Below are 10,394 nucleotides of genomic sequence, written 5' to 3'. Positions count from 1 at the left end.
GAGCTCAGGGCTCCTCTCATTGCACCTTCAGCTCTGCCGCTACCCCCGGCTTTGCACAAGCACTCACAACGCTGATGGTCTCTGCCCTGCCTTGGCATCCCCATGGGTGGTGTATGGAACCTGCCTGGTCCCACCACAATAGCATTTGTCCTTACAGTATGGCCTGGAGTCCCAAACCCAGCACTGTGACTCTGCTAAACCCATCCTTCCTGTGAGGGGAACAAAACACCTCCTGGTACCCAGCCTTACACATCCAACTCCACCAATGCCAGCTCCCTGCTCTTCAAATAATGTGCCGCTGGCTTTTATGCTGCAAACCAGTGGTGCCTCTGTGTCACCAGCCTGACCGTTATGCAGCACTTTCTCTTGTGTGATAGGGATTGCCCCACTGCGGAAAGCCAGTGGGTATGAGTGAGGTGAACTGGGATTTGTGTTGTCCTTTCCCTGACCATGCCCTGAGGGTGCCCTCCGGGCTTTCCTGGACTTTGTGCCTTTCCCTTGTCCCCCCACAGTCCTCCCTCTCCCCAAGCCCCTGCTCAGAGGGTGCATTCCTGCCGGGCTGTGTACACATCCCCTGCATTGCTGGCACTGCTCCGGGAGCCTGTCCTCGACACACCGGCATCATGACTGTGAGCTGCCGTTGTCACAGTGACTAGGGAAAAGTTTAGGCGTCCTCATACTTGCAGGTTAATGAATTACTTTTATGCACCGTGCTGCTGGCTGGGAGTTCAAGGGGAACAGAAATAAGAATAGAAAACCATGGGGCTGGCAAATTCCTATGCATGTGGTGCACCATAATCCTGACTTGCTCCATACACCATGCATACCACTCTCCTGCTGGCATCTCGGGCTGGACATGGGGATGGGCTCACCCAGCTTGGCTCCCTTGGTGTCAACAGACCCACAAGTAGAACCTGAAGTTTTTTACTCAGGCTTCAGCTGGGAGAGCTTGATCTGAAACTTTTGGTAATAAAAGGTAAAAATGGGTGTTGGAGCTGGCAGCAGCGGTGGAGACAAGGGAGCGGACCTGCTGCAGAGAGCTGGAGGGTGACACCATTTCCTCATGCAGTGAGTCATCACAGATGCGTGTTTCCAGATGCACCTTTGCCTAGCACCAGGCTCTGCAGACGTGTGACCTTAGCAGAGATGATGCCCATCAGAACTGATTGTGTTTGTCCCTCTGGCTCTCTATATCAGCTCCAGTTTTGTCTTTCTGAGTCCTGGTGGGGGCATTCCTCCAGCTGCACGCATTGAGGCCGGACAACTTCGGAGAAGAAAAGTGGAAACCTGCCAAGATGTATTTGGAGAACTACGGCTTTAGTATCGAGAAGTGATTTCATCCAAGCTCAGCTGTGAGGTGTCTGCGATGTGCTGTCAGGGGGCTCTGTGCCTGGGTTGCTTTGCTCCAGGGTAAGTCACTAGAGCCAGGTGAGCCACTGGACAGGCAGGCTGGCTCTGGTCAAAATCAGTGAGGCTGCCTGCCTCGATAAAACCAGGATAGTGGCAACAAGAGAGCACAAAATAATCTATTTAACCATTAGGCCACATTCATCCTTTCTGCAGTGATCGCAGAGGAGCTCCCCCCCGGGAGAAATTTGGCCCATTTTGTCTAATTAGTTTCTCTCCTGCTGACACTTGCTGACATTTGCTGCTGACATTGCCCAGCCGCAACTTCACGTTCTGAGCAAATATTTTGCTTGGATGGGAGAAAAACTGCGCCGATGAGCTTGTGTGAATATGTGGGAACCCAAACTGGAGCTGGATCCCTGTGCTCTCTCACATCCCTGTTTATTACCTGCAGTCCTGGAGGAAAACAGGCCTGGGAAAGTGCTGCTTTCACTGCAGCGTGCACGATGCGAACTCTTAGCCCGAGCTCTGATTTTAGGGCAGAAAACCCTCATGCAGGTTTGTGCCAGGGGTTCTGCATAGGTCTGACTGGTGCTGTGAGACGGAGGGAAGGGCTATGAGTCCTTCGGCTGCAGTAGGTTATAAACCAATGCTCTGGGATTGCTCTGGTAAAGCACTGAGTACAATGGGAAGTTCCAGACTGCAGGACTTGCCTTGACTGGCTCTGGGACTGATTGCCTCAAATGTGCTCTTGGGGATGCTTAAACATCCTATCAAAATCTCAACCCCTGTATTCTCCAGCTGTGGAACTTCCTTGCGAATTTTTCGTACATGGAGGGAGAAAGAGATAGAGAGAAAAATACTCTGTGGATATTCAGGGCCCACTAAAATGGAGGCTAGTGGTGAGGGCTAAAGTGGTTAGGGCTCATAGATGAGGCCACATAGATCATGTTTTGACACTTAAACAAGCCCCCAAGGCCTTGGTTCACACCCTCTTCCAGTGAAGCTGGAGAGGGTTTTGTGGTTGACTGCAAAGGGACCAAAAATGCTGGGGCCAGTGTGAGGTCTTGGCCATATAAGAGGTTGAGTCAATGTGCTGCCCGCTTGTACAGACAGCTAAAAATAGGACTTTTGGAAAGAAAAGCAAGAGGATACACTAAATCCCATCCACCAAATCTCATCTGACCCACTGGCCTGGCAACACTGGGGAGGGACAAAGAGAAAAACGGTAAATATTTTGCAAAAAGAACTCAGGACTGTCCCTCCTAGCCAGGAAGTGTTGACAGGTTTCAGTGACGCCCTTCACCTAGGATAACTAAGAGGGGAGCACACGGTGCAGCGTTTGCAGTCGGGCCCTGCACGAGTGGCTGTGAGAGCCCTTTGTCAGGAAGAAGCCTTTATGACTATATTTGTGCAGGCAGCTCTAAATGCTCAGACCTTTATTCTTTCAGGCTTTTAAACTAAAGGTCATTTTCTCTTCCCTTCCAGAAAAAAAAAAAAAAAAAGAAAAGAAAAAAAAAAAAGTGAATTCCTTTTGACGCAGATCCCCTTCCCCTCTGGATGGGAGTTCAATTGTTCTTGCAAGCAAACTCCAAATCTGCCCTTCGCATTCACTTCCTTTTTCCTGCCCAAAAGGAAACAGAGATTTCTGACTGTGTGAACTAGTCCTTTATATAAGGATACAAGAAAATAGCTAAATGCTAATTCAGTGTAGCGCTCTGCACTTTAGCATGCTGCATGGTCAAACAAAAGAAAGAGAAACATATCCCCGCCCTTCCCAGTTGAATTGTAAACTGCACACTGATTTGAGTATAATGGGTATTTATGAAAGTTACACTAAAACATTTACTGAAGTCCAGTGCAAAGCAAACCCCTTCAGCCAGGAAGTTTTTAGCTACCAAAAATAATCACCAGGCCCTGGCTAATATTTTTAATGATCATGCGTTCTTGGGAATTTCCTCTTCCCTCTGTGGAGATAAGTGATTAAACAAAATAAAAGCAGTGGCCATTTTGATACGCTGTGACATGTCAGAGAAGAGACGTATCAACAGTTCTTTTTTTGTATCTTTTTCCTAAGTCTTGACTTCTGCATTCACTATCTGACTTTTAGGCTGAATTCCACTTCTCTATTATGTTGCTGAAATCCAGTGAAGTCAGCAGAAAAGCCATGAAAGTTTCCTGGGCAGGACCTTTAAGCCAAGGTATTAGATCCACTAATGGGGAGAGCGTTATCTATTACATGCCTTATTAATTTTATGAAAAAGACATTGAGCTCTATTCAGCTGCATGTTATTTGGCTTAATCATTTCTGTAGAACACCATTATTGCAACGTCCTGTCCATTCCTCAGGTCTTCTCCATGGAGACCTCCTCTGGACTTAGTCCCACACAATATGATCAGAACTGGCCCTCTGAGTGCATTTTTCAATACATGTCAATATTTTTGACTTAGAAACCTTTTAATCAGTTGCAAGCGTTTTGTTCTGCAACTGGGCAGTTTTAAAATTTCAGTTATTGTTGTCTGTAATGACCAGAGTTGCTGGGAAAGGGAGTGTCAGCTGCAGCAGGGAGGAGGAGGGTTCTTAGCCCTCAGGACCTTGGTGGAGGATGGAGCAGCCCAGAAGAAGTTGCCTCCCCAGGATCTAACACCATTTTGTGCCATACAAACAGCTTTGTTGTGGTGAGAAGGAAATGTTTCCCTCTTCGGTGCCTTCACCCAGCAGCCAGTGTTGTGTGAGCCGGCACGAAGGTGCTGCGCAAGCCTCCGGCTTTAGGCACCGGGAGGTTCATTCCTCCGCGCCACCCGAATTGCATGACTGCTCCGGTGTGGTGTCCAGCTCTTCTGTCAGACCCTGCAAAGGGATGGCTTTTATTCCTTATCCTCTGTTTTCGTAATATGCCTTTTCCTCCCAGTCATTCCTCATGGTGTTGCATAGAAATAAATGGTCACTGAAGGTCTTCCAGCCCAGGTCCCTTGTAGAGGAGGGCAGAGCACAAAGAGAAGAGCTGAACCCCCAGATGGTGATAAATCATCCTGGAGAAATCCAGCTCGTCCTTTTCAAATATGCACGTATGTCAGGAACATTAAAGTACGTGGCTTATTGCAATAAAACACAGTTCTCACTGACTCATTAAAACAATCATTAATCTTGATTAGCTCTCAAGATGTTCGTGTATCACCAAAGCAACCCATTAAGCTTTGAAGCAGGGAGAGGATGTTTTCCTTTTGCATCCTCAGAATTAAGGCAGGTCCGTGGTGGTCCTTACTTGCTTGATCATTTTGTGTTACTTTGTTGGAAGATTTCAAAATGCATGTTTGGATCTTTGCTGAAAGAAAAGTTCTGCGTTTAGGATTTAAACTCTGTTGTCGAAGGATAGTAAAAATAAAAGAGTGATTGTAAATGTATCCATCTATAGAGATGCTCCCGGTGCAAGGCAGCTGGATTAACTGGGTGAAATCTTGGCAGTGGAAAATGTTTTCTCATCTTTCTGTGCTGGTGGGAGCTGGCTCCAAGGCAGGCACCAGGGACGGGCAGGGACCACATCTCATACCTTGGGGAACTGGGGGGGAACATGGAGGTTTCCCAGCCCAGTAAGGAGCCCAGGTCCCTATTTGGTCTGTGATAATTCCTCTCCATAGGGACTTGCAATGAGAGGCCCTTGCAGCTCAGTCCTACAAGCTGAGGAAACATGCTTTGTCCTTGCATGGACAAGGAGATGCTGAAACCCTCACAGTGTAGATCTAATCCACTCTGTGTGTCTTTCCATTGCACACAGGTTTCAAAAAGATATGGTCTTGCTCAAATATTTTCTGAATGCCTGATACCTTTCTGTAGCAAGGGGAGGTATCTGTGAATGATACAAAGCTGCTCCGGCAGGACAACGCTGAAACCTTATCTCACACCAAAGGGCAGATAAAGGAGCCCTTTACCAAGCTGGCTTAGCAAAAAGAAGGCTCTGGGCTTTTTCCCATCTCTGTCCTCGATGCTATCACAACAGCAGCAGCAAGGCACGGCCACATGCCAGACCTTGGGTACACCGAGGTCCCAGTGGTACCCCAGACTGCACTGCTGCAGAGCAGGGGAGTTTGTTCCCCAGCCCAGGGTTTGCTGACTGTGTGCAAGACACCAACTTGCACAATATTTAGTCTCTGCTCCCTGTCTCCCTCACTTTCTCCCCTGCTCTTATCAGGCTTTCCTTGGACTTTTCAACGAGAACAAGAGTGAAAGCGGAGGCTGAGCCCACAGGGTTGCTCAGATGAAGCACATCAAGGGTTGGCATGCTGTTCAGCCTGCCTGCGCAGGAGCTGCCCACCACCAGTCTTACAGGAATGTATTTTTCACGGGAAATCACACACAAGCTCTCCTGGTGACTAGTACACACTTCTTGGCAGCTACATGTGTGGGAGTGCTTCAGTGGTGTCTCAGGGAGGCTCTTATTCAGGAAAGCACAAATGTATAAGGTGCTTCGTGGTAAGGTCTGGCTGATCTTTTGATTTCAGTCTTAATTGTTGTTTTTATGGACCTGGACAAGCTGACAAGCTCACTGGTGCTTAGTTCCCTGGTACCTCTGACAGCACAGGAGCACGTGCAGGGCTTTAAACATGCACTCGGGTATTGTCTGCAATAGAAACACCTCCCTGGCCAGGGGCTGTGTCCCACACGTAGCCTTTGCTTTGGCTTATTTCCATGTTAGAGATGTCCTGGAAGAACCTGCCAATCTTCTGTAGGAAACACTACTTAAAGTCAGCATTATAGAGGCCAACCTCCAGCTTTCTGTCATCACAACACCAATTCCTTGTGCAACGTGTTGTTGAATATCCAATTAAAAAATTAGTAGCAATTAGCTTTTGTTGTCAATGAACAGCTACTAGTACCAATGGGAGGGGGAGACGGACTTACGAGTATCAGGACACCTTGAAAAATGTGTTTCTTGCAAAAGTGTAGACTTTCATGAGGAACGAGAGACCTGCACGAAGAGGAGGTCTTTGTGCAAAGTGGGCCCAGGCTGGCTTCTGGGGAGGAGACCCAGCCGCTCCCCGGTGGCATCTGCAGCCCGTGGTCCCGGCAGTGTCAGCCATCCCTGGATGATGTTGCACAGTGCTCCCCAAGTGCTGAAAATCAGGAGCCTTTCCGACTCTCACTGTCAGAGATAAAATAAGCATTTACCATGAGATAAAAAATCTAGAGACGCAAAAATCCTTGGGCAAGCTGAAACAACAGGGAAGGGCTGTGGAAAAGTCAACTGTCCCAAAGCATCTTTTCTTTACCTCTGCTTACGATCTTTCTTTTTAAATGAAAAGATAATTACCAGAGCACTGAGGGAACAAATACTCCCTGAACAGCTCTGCCAAAAGAGACTTCCCCCGCTGCTGCTTCTCTGTGCCTGGCAGGAGGGTGCTGCTGGGCACAGGGCTGCACAGTGACCCCCCAAACCCCTCTGCAAACGGAATCCTGTAACCTGTCTCAGCCTGTCAGCACACAGCACACTGCACAGCTACACCCCCAACCCCCCCACCCCGAAACCAGCCATCCTGTGCCTGGGCTCATGGCCTGCCCTGACACTTCACTGGTGAAGTTTTAACAGTAATGCTTTTTTTAAAGCTTCAGGAAATGTGAATGGGGAAAATAAAATTTCAACTAATTGTTCAGACTTTGGGGCTTTAAAGTTCAAACCTCAAGTGTTTTAACTGGGAGACTTTGATAGTTTCAGAGGAACTTCTTTCCTGAATTCCGATTTCTCTAAAATCTGCAACATTGTCTGCTAAACATGGATAAAATTCCTTTTCATAGAAGATTTTTACCAAGAGAAGACAGATCTGTTTCCCAGCCAGGCTGCAGTTGCCTGCCAGACTCATGAGGCTCTCCCTGCGCAGCAAGAAGCAGCAATGAAGAATACAATCTCTGAACTTGATTAATTACGTCTGCATGGCGAGGGTATTCCCACGGCACCCTCAAAACTTCTTGGTCCTGCCCCGGCACGAAGGAGGCACACCGTAATCTCCGGGCTGGACTCTGCCCCAGGGCTGTCGCCTGTTATTTTCACCAGCATCCTCGCCTGAAGGGCAGGTTGGAGAGTGGCCAAGTCGGCTTTAGAGTTGCCACTCCGCCCCAGGAGCTCATGAGATGTGGGCATGCAGGACCTCGTGCCTCACAAGCAAGTGGATGAGTTGGCTGGGGTGCAGCTCATCTAGGGGGTGGTGGGGTGCACAAGGCATGTAAGAAAGCCCCCGCAGTGCTGAAACCTGGCTCCTGGGGATCTTGCCCTGGTACTGGTGGCTCTGAGCACCCTGGCAATGGCATGGGCACGCTGCAGAGCAGCGCTGGGACCTGGCTCCAGGTCCCCACGGGTGCCCTGTGCATCCCATGTGCAGCATTTTCAGCAGCTGGAGAAATCAAGAGGTTGTTAAAGCATGAGGATGGCAGCCCAGGTTCAGTGGAGGACAAGCAGCTGAAGGTTTTGCTTTTCCTGCCCTGCTCCCCAAAGAGGTTCGGGTTTGAAATACCATTTCCTCTTACACATTGATGCTCAAGCAAGCATCTTCTGCTTCTCCTGAGAAGAGAATTAAACCCCACAAAAACTTCACAACACCTAAAATTAGGAGTTAAATTGATGCAGCAGGTTTCACGCAGGAATCTAAAAGCAGTTCCTGGTTGTTAGTTGAGCAAGCAGCACAACGTCCCTGTGGTGGGACTGGCGCTTTTATTATCTGACGGTGAGAAAGCAGGCAAGGGATGGTAAAATAGTTTTTTCCATGGAGAATACAGGAAGTCGGTGGAAACAGGACCCGGGCAGCCTGGATCCCATGCCCACACTCAGTGGCCAGGGACCATTCCCAGATGCAGTGTGCTCCCCAAGAAGTTGTCACTCAGGGATTTGGAGTGGCCCAAGCTTGGAAACATTTTGCATGGTGTTTCTAAATCAGACAAAAGTCTGGGCTAGCTCTGGGGGGGTGCAGCAGCGCTTTATGCTGGCTGAGGCTCTGACCCTCTCCTTCTGCAAGCAGCCTGCACATCCCTGCCAGACACACCCGGGCTGCCCTTGGCTCACTGCGCTGGCAAAGCTCTACAAACTGAAGGGGTTTTTTTGCCATCTGATTTTGATTGCTGCATAGTAATTGACTTTATTATTTAAAGTATCAAATGTTGCTGTGGGACAGCATTTTCCCTGATACTCACATGTACGCTGATTAAACCCTGACTGACTGCAGCATCACAGCAGACAGCAGCATGCCAGCAGAGAGCAGCCCAAAAAGGCCAATAAAACAAACCAGGCAGGATTTAGTTTCTCAGGAGGAGTTGAAACTCAGAGGTAAAAAACACACTTAAGAGAAAAGTTCCTGTAGCAAAACCGTGGAGGAAAACTGATCATAAAGCAAACATGGCCTCAAACTTAAAGGGATCAGCGTGGGCAGGGAATATTCAACGGCAGCCACATCAGCTGACAGGAGAGCAGCATGCTACACTAATTGGCTAGTGCTAATGAGGAGCTAAAGCCCTCTCCATCCCCTTACTCAATTCACGCCTGAGAGGCCCTGAATGCCACCGAGTGGGGCAGAGTGGCCAGAGCAGGCTGCACAGACTTCGGAAAAGCATGTGTCCTGGCTCCCGGCTGCCTGCCCATCTGCACGCTCTGCTTTTGGTGGGTCCCACTGCCACCGGCCACCGTGGGCTACCAAAAAGGTCACCTTGTGATGGCTGGGGAGGCTGCCAGGGAGCTTGTGCCTCAGTGTGCGCTGGAGGGGCTGCCAGCAGGAGGTTTGGGGACGATGGGGAGGTGCAGGCAGAAGCGGGGCTGGAGGCATGGCCGTGCGTGCCCGAGTGTGCAGCACCAACACCCTGTGGCTCCCTCCCTCCCTCTTGCACACCATAACTGAGCCTTGGCTGATGCCCCGGTTTTCCCCAGCACCAGCTTCCACTGGAGGACAGCAGCGGCTCTGCAAGATGAAGTGTCATGATTTCAAATTTAAAAATACCCATTCATATGGCCCCTGCTGACCACTTCCTGCTCCAGCAGCTACTACTAAAGATACTGAAGACGGGGTTTAGTCTTTGGGAGTCTGAAGGAAGCCTTTTCCACATATCCTTTTGCACTCCCGTGGCTTCACTGCAGAGGCCAGAGCAGTCCAGCTCCGTGCTCAGCTGCACGTGTGCATGGAGGTGTGGGTGGCCAGTGTCCCAGCTGTGCACCGCGACCTGTGTTCATTCTAGGACCAAGGACACAGGAAAGATGGCACAGGGCCAAGTGGTGGTTGTTGCAGCCTGATAAAATTTGGGTCTAGAGTTTTCCCCAAAGTTCATGGGCTTCAGTTTTGGGGGAGGATGCTAGGAGCCTTTGTGAAGGCTCTGTACATGTGCAGGATTAAGCCTGTGTGTCTGCTGATGGTGGAGAAAGCTGTCAGCTCTGGACCTGAGTTTCCAGTGTCCAGCATTTCTGATCTGAAACGAGCATCCAGTGCTGCCTCTTCTTGCATATGGTGCGTGTTGTCCATGCAAGCCCTGTAACTTTCCACAGGGAGATGCTGCTTAAAACTTAGCTCAGCACTGAGCAGAAAAACAGAGGGAGACAGACCTTCCCTACAAGTTAATGTAACATATGCACACAAACCCACACAGCGTTTCATGCACAACCAAGCACAAACATACTCTTTCGCCTGGAAGAGACTCCCCTGGACAGATGCGCTCCCATGGAGTTCATCAGCTGGCAATGCTCACTGCAAGCAGCACGCAGTATATAAAATCACCTATTGCTGGAGAGAAGGATGAGTGGCAGAAAACAGCCTTTTAAAAACCGGTCTGCCAAGGAAAACAAGTGGGGTCTTTCTTTAGTCATGCATTTATATAAATAAACACAGAATATTTTGCAACTCCCAGGGGACTTGCCCAGAGTAATACTTTGCTGAATAAGGGTGGGAGTAATCCTTTGCTCAGTGTAAGCCTGCGCACAAGCACTCTGTGCTGCCCAGATCAGGAGGACCCAGGCGTGTGCGGCATGAGCTGGGGCTGCAGCTCTGCTCCAGGGGAGCCCCAGATGACACATGTCCCCAGA

This window comes from Falco punctatus (genome assembly GCF_963210335.1).
Source record: "Falco punctatus genome assembly, chromosome: 9".
NCBI lineage: Eukaryota > Metazoa > Chordata > Aves > Falconiformes > Falconidae > Falco > Falco punctatus.
This window is presented reverse-complemented; position numbering follows the sequence as displayed.